The following is a 6,867-nucleotide window of genomic DNA, read 5'->3' as shown; positions in this document are numbered from 1 at the left end:
TAAGGCATACAGTGCCTCTGCCCTTAGTGCTTAGTAAATACTGCCAATGCTTTTATTACTGTAAAGAGCATATAGGAACTGGTGCTTTAGTTTGGGGGAAGAACCAACCTGCATAGCTCTCCTTTTCTCCAAAGAATGGGCTCATTGGAATCTATCCGCCTTTATTGATATAATCTATGGTCTGTCTCAACTTCAAAAGAGGAACATTTCTTTTACAATGCACTCCTAAGTAGAAGAATTTGTAACATATTCCCAGTGTTAGCCAAGAGGGAGCCATTTTTCTGTTTACCTGTCATTTCTGGTTACTTTCATTGCAAAATCACTGAATTCCTACCCAAACTCTGAGAATTTGTCAAGAAACATGTCCCCTGCCATAACCTTTACTATGATTTTAGTGTTTATGGACCTATAACAACATATTATTTGTACCTTTTTATTTGTTTTTTTTTCTGTTTCTAGAAAACTAAATGTGTCTTTCTTTCTAGACCTTAAGTTCCATGGGAGCAAGAATCTGTACTTTGATATCTTCTGTAATCATCAGATGCAGAACTCTCTCTGGTAGAGGATAGATGTTCAGCAAGCTTTGATAAGCAATTCACTTAGTCCTCTCAGGAGCCTTAAAGGCAATTATCATTATCCTTGTTTTATAAATGAGGAAGCTGGGGCTCAGAAAGAGTTAATTTGCTAGTCAGTAGTGGTACCAGAATTTGAATCTATAAGTTTGAATGAATTCATCATGACAATCTCATTTCTCTGCTACAAATGAATGTTTGTGAAAAGAATGAAGGTTCTGTAGGACCAGATTTGGAGTAACTTTTTCATTTTCAGACAGACACGTTCAGTGTTTCAGCAAGCTGGGGAATCCTGATTATGCTGTGTGCTTGAGCTAGGGGGGAAGTGAAGGGCTGAGGTAGGGCAGAGGAGGATGTGGTAAGTAGGGTGGGAGAGTCTTCAGGAGTCAGGGTGGTTTGGTCTGTTCTGTTTCATACTACTCATTTTCTGGATCAGGAGTTAAGTTCTAGGTTATTTCTCTACCTGAAAGCAGAATGGCTTAATTGGGAAGAGTATTTCAAGAGGTCCTAAAATCAAACATAGAGTTTGTTTACTTTCCGACTGTGTGATTGGAGGAAACAACTACAATAGAAGGGTACAAATCGAAAAGTAAAAGAAACCTCAGCCTCATTTATTTTTCTAGATATCATTTTTGTTTCTATCAGTCTATACATAGTCTTATCTTTTTTTTCACATAAGTGAGAACATAGTATGTCATGTATTTTGAATTTTTTTATTTTAAAAATAGATCTATTTGAGGATTTCTGAGTTAATTTGGGAAATTGAATACATGATTTTGCTGTGTTTTAAGGACTACACCAAAACTATAGGAAGGAATTTATAAAAGACCAACATGTAGTAGGATGGCGCCAATAAGAAGAAGCAAAGCCTCTTAAAGTTTTGGAAGTGGAAAGGCAGATAGAAGAATGAGTGGCAATGGATGTAGTAGAACTAGAGAAGCTGAACCCCCAACTGGCCACTTTCTAACAGGTGTTAGAAAGCTAACACCTGCCCTGACTTATTGCTCAATGGCGCAGCAGCTGACAGCTGGAGCTGGGTGTATTAAAGCACTTAGGAGGAGGAAGAAGAAGAGGAGGAGGAGGAGGAGATGTGGGAAACAGGGTTTCTAGACTGAGATTGCAAGGCACAGGTGCACACACAGACTTTGTACTAAAAACGAGGGGCTTAATGAACATATGCATACTGCAGATTTTTCCCCAGTAGTCCCCTAAGTTCAGGAGTCAGGACTTTACCCTCCAGGTAAGGACTGGAAGAGTAGATCCTAAGGCAACATCTGTGCAATCAGAATAATGACATAAAGATATGGACACTGTTTATTGTCCTTCACTTCACAGTGAAGGTCAAGGTCAGTGACCCCATTTGCAAGCTTAAAGCTCCAGTCAACACTTTCCCCCCTTCCTTTAAACATGAGCAGAAAACTAACCATGTGTGGACAGCATCTAATTGGAAAATTTCAAAATAAGCAAGGAACATGGAAGAAACACTGAGCAGATAGAAGAGAATCTGACATTAATATCTTCAGGGAAAATATTTCATCCATGAAAGAGCAGAATACTATAAAAATAGTGTTGGAAACAAAAAGAAGCCATGCATATAAAAATATATTAGAGATGAAAATTTAAAAAAAAGAGAGTTGAAATGAGAAAGTTCTCAAAAAGTAAAGCAAAAAGACAATTGAAATAGGAGAGTAATCAGAAAAGAAAATTAGAAGATGAGCTCAGGAGACCCAACAAACAAAACCTCAGAAAGAAAGAGCAGAGACTGTGCAGGAAGGAACATTTTTAGAACTGAAACATGAATTTTAAGAATAAAAGGGCCAATTTTGTTTTCCCATTCTAATGATTGGAAAAAATACCTTCAGTGTAGCTGTGAAATGTCTTACTTTGGGAGTAAGGAAGATTCTATAATCTCTCAGAGCAAACCGAAACCAAATCAAACTGAACAAAAAAAAAAAAAAAAAAAAGGAAAAAATACATTGATCCCCATCCCCCACTATATATATAAAAGGAATCAATGATTTCTTTAAAAATATAAAAGGCAATTCTTTTTTCTTTGTTTCTTATTTGAAAGAACTGAACTGAACCCAGGAGCACTGAGCCACATTCCCCAGCCCTTTTTTATTTTTCATTTTGAGACAGGGTCTCACTAGGTTACTTACAGCCTTGCTAAATTGCTGAGACTGGCTTTGAACCTGTGATCCTCCTCCCTCAGCCTCCCAAGCCACTGGGATTATAGGCATGAGCCAGCAGGACATTTCTTTCTTTCTTTCTTTCTTTCTTTCTTTCTTTCTTTCTTTCTTTCTTTCTTTCTTTCTTTCTTTCTTTCTTTCTTTCTTTTTTTAATATTTAACTTTTTAATGATTGGTACAGTTTGAATTGCCAAAGACAAAACTCTTCCTTTTGCAATTGAAAAAATTTAAGGCACTAAAATGAGGATGGCTGGAAGTCACTATCTTCTTGATAAAAAAAAAAGAATCAAATTTACAGAAAAGTTGCATGAATAGCTCCAGAATAGCACCAAATACTCCCAAACACTGTTCAAAGGTCCCATTCAAATTTTGCCACTTGTCTCAGTAATGCACTTCCTAGCAAAAGGATCCAACCTGGGCTGGGAATGTATGTCAGTGATAGAGCACTTGCTTAACATGTACAAGGCCTTGGGTTTCATCCCCAGTGACCTGATTTTTATATCATATAAACAGGTCCTTTGAGAGAGGAGATGCATTTCTGAAAGTCATTATACTTGTTCTAAGGCTTCTAATATGCTGATAATGTTTATTTCCTCAAATTAGACTATTTAGGTATTATTTGGTTGCCCACTCGTTGCCATTTCCACACATTCATCTGTCATAAGATTCATAAAGGGATCAAAGCCCTGCAAAATTCCTTAGACATGTCTGCCACTGTTTAATTTCCATAACCTCTTGTCCACAAATGTTTTCAGCTCAGGAGGGAGACCTTTGCTCATGGCGTCTTCATGGTAGGCTCAGCTGCTTTGAAATGGAATTGTCCTATAGTTTTTTATGTCGTGCTTTTTGTAAACTACCAGTATTTATTTTATTTTATTATTTATTTTTTTTTTATTTTTGACATGTTCATGTTTATTTCTAGATGATGAATTTAGAAAAGGCTTCTGGGCTTCTTTTTTTTCCCAGCTCTTCCCAGCAAGAATACATTACAGGTGTCGATGGTCTTTAGACCCAATAAACCAGACACACAATTGTGTGTAGTGATCACTGTTTGTTGAAGTATGGAGACATTTATTTCTAATTGAGATTCTACAACAAGTCACTTCTCACTTTCAAGTGAGAAGGTGAAAAAGAGACACTTTCAGGCAAGCACATCCCAAGAAATAAAATGCTGGAATATTCCTTCTCAGGAAGCTCTTGGAGCATCTACTCTATGTAGGTGAGTGAACAGGCCAAGAAAGAAGAAGGCAAGGAAAAGAGAAAACAGAGAAAGATCTCTGAGATAAAGGAGTCTCCTGGAGAGTGGTGAAGGGAGGCGCCAGGATGACAGTGGTGTATCAAATGTGCAGGGTGATCGGTGTAGATTGGGGCAGTGAGACCCTGGGTGAATTGGGTCTGCCAACTCAAGTCCTCTGCCATTGTTCCAGTCTTCTTAAAATTAATTGTGGTAAGAAACACATAACAAATGTACTATCTTGGGCTGGGGATGTGGCTCAAGCGGTAGCACGCTCACCTGGCATGCGTGCGGCCCGGGTTCGATCCTCAGCACCACATACAAACAAAGATGTTGTGTCCGCTGAAAACTAAAAAATAAATATTAAAAAACTCTGAAAAAAAAGATTAAAAAAAACCCCAAATGTACCATCTTAACCATTCTTAGTTGTACAGTTCAGCAGCATTCAGTATGTTCACATTGTTGTAAAACAGATCTCCCAAACTATTTCATTCTGCAAAACTGAAAATTTATATCCACTAACAACTCCCCAGCCCTCCTCCCCACAGTCTGGTAATCACCATTCTACTTTTTGTTTCTATGAATTTGATTAACTACCTTATACAAGTGGGATCATACACAGTGTTTTTTTTTTTTTTAGAGAGAGAGAGAGATAATTTTTTAATATTTATTTTTTTTAGTTTTGGTGGACACAACATCTTTATTTTTTTCATTTTATGTGGTGCTGAGGATCGAACCCAGCGCCCCTGCTTGAGCCACATCCCCAGCCCATATAGTGTTTTTTTTCGAGTGTCTTATTTCACTTAGCATAATGTTCTCAAGGTTTACCCATGTTGTAATATGTGGCAGGATTTTCTTTACTTCCCAACTGAATTGTATTCCATTATGTCTGTACCACATTTTGTTTATCTATTCATCCACCCATTCATTGATATTTGGGCTGTTTCCTTTTCTTGGCTATTGGGAATAATGCTGTTATGAATATGAGTATGCAAATATCAATTTTGAGACTCTACTTTTGATTATTTTGGATATATAGTCAGAAGTGGGATTGCTGGATCATGATAGTTTTATTTTCAATTTTGTGAGAAGCCATCATACTGTATTACATTGTTGTCACACCATTTATAGTCCTATCAAAAGTACACAAGTATTCCAATTTCTCTACATCCCCACTAATACTTGTTATTTTTTAAAATTATTATTTTTATTGTAGCGACTCTAGTGGGTGTGAAGTGACTTGATTTGCATTCCTCTGCCATTAGTGATGTTGATTCTTTGTGATTTTTGGACATTTGCCTATTGTGTTAGTCAATTTCCCACCACCCACCACTTTAATAAACACCTGAGATAAAACTAGAAAGTTTTTTTTTTTTTAAGTGTAAGTCCATGATCAGTTGGCCCTGTTGGGGCTTGTGGTGTGGCAGCACATCAGCAGGAGTGCATGGCAGGACAAAACTGCTTACTTCATGGTCAGGAAGCCAAAGGAAGAAAGGAGACAGGGTCCAACATTACCCTTTGAGGACACAACCCTGAGACCCAAAGACATCCTACCAAGTCCCTCCTCTTCCTCTCTTTTACTTTCTTGAGGTGAATAGTTTTGCTCCACTCAATGTACTTCTTCTATCATGTACTGCCACACCACATTCCCCAAAGCAACTGGGCCAACTGATTATGAACTGAGACCTCCCAAACTGTGAGTCAAAATAACCTTATCTCTTTATGAGTAGATTATCTCATTTAATTGTTGTGACAGAATGCTGATTGACATATATATCACCTTTGAAAAATGACTATTGTTAAGTTCTTTGTCCATTTTTAAGTTGGGTTATTTGATTTTTTTGTTTAGAGTTGTAGGAGTTCCTTATATATATGTAATAACTATTTATCAGACTTATGATTTGCAAATATTTTCACCCATTTAATAGGTTGCCATTCACTCTGTTGATTGTGTCTTTTGATGCACAAGATTTTTAAGTCTAATGTAGTTCCATTTGTATTTTTGCCTTTGTTGTCTGTGCTTTTGGCATTATATGCAAGAGATCATCATCAAATCCAATTCTATGAATTTTCCCTCCGTATTTTCTTCTAGAAACTTTATTATTTTGGGTCTAAGTTTAGGTCTTCAATCCATTTTGAGTCAATTTTTTTTTGATGGTATAAGATAAGTATCCAGGGGCTGGGATTGTGGCTCAGCGGTAGAGTGCTCGCCTAGGTTCGATCCTCAGCACCACATAAAAAAATAAATAAATAAAGGTATTGTATCCAACTACAACTAAAAAAAAAAAGGTCCAACTTTATTCTGTTTTCCTAGCTGTCTCTTTGTCACTGCCATCACTCTCTTTCTTTCGAGATTGTAATTTGCCCACTGAGGGATATTAGCAATCTTTTCAAAGATCATTTGGCAATATATGCAATAATTTACTTTCTGATTCTCTATTCTATTCTATTTGGTACATGTCTATTTTTATGCCAGTAGCATATTGTTTTGATTATTATAGATTTGAAATATGTTTACGAATCTGGTATTGTACATGCTATAAATATATCTCTCGTCTTAAAAATTATTTTGGTTATTCAGAATCTCCTGAGGCTAAATGAGTTTTGGATAGTTTTTTTTTCTGTTTGTATCTGATTTTGATTGAATGCATTCAATCTGTAGATCACTTTAGGTAGTGTAGACATTACACCAATCTTTTTTAACTGTGTAAAATTCCTAGAGGTTGGGAAGGTGGTGCATGCTTATAATCCCAGTAACTTGGGAGGCTGAGGCAGGAGGATCACGAGTTCAAAGCCAGCCCCAGCAAAAGCAAGGTGCTGAGCAACTCGGTGAGACCCTGCCTCTAAATAATACAAAATTATGGCTGGGGAT

The 6,867-nt window shown here is 36.9% G+C and overlaps 1 pseudogene; it reads right to left on the bottom strand.

The window, feature by feature from the left end:
• Positions 1 to 3,309: 3,309 nt before the first annotated feature.
• Positions 3,310 to 3,540, bottom strand: LOC144253993 (small nuclear ribonucleoprotein G pseudogene; annotated as a pseudogene).
• Between the last annotated feature and the right edge of the window lie 3,327 nt (positions 3,541 to 6,867).

Source organism: Urocitellus parryii, chromosome 3 (genome assembly GCF_045843805.1).
Source record: "Urocitellus parryii isolate mUroPar1 chromosome 3, mUroPar1.hap1, whole genome shotgun sequence".
In the NCBI taxonomy this organism is placed as follows: domain Eukaryota; kingdom Metazoa; phylum Chordata; class Mammalia; order Rodentia; family Sciuridae; genus Urocitellus; species Urocitellus parryii.
Note: the sequence above shows the minus strand (reverse complement) of the source record. Positions and strands in the feature narration are given on the sequence as shown.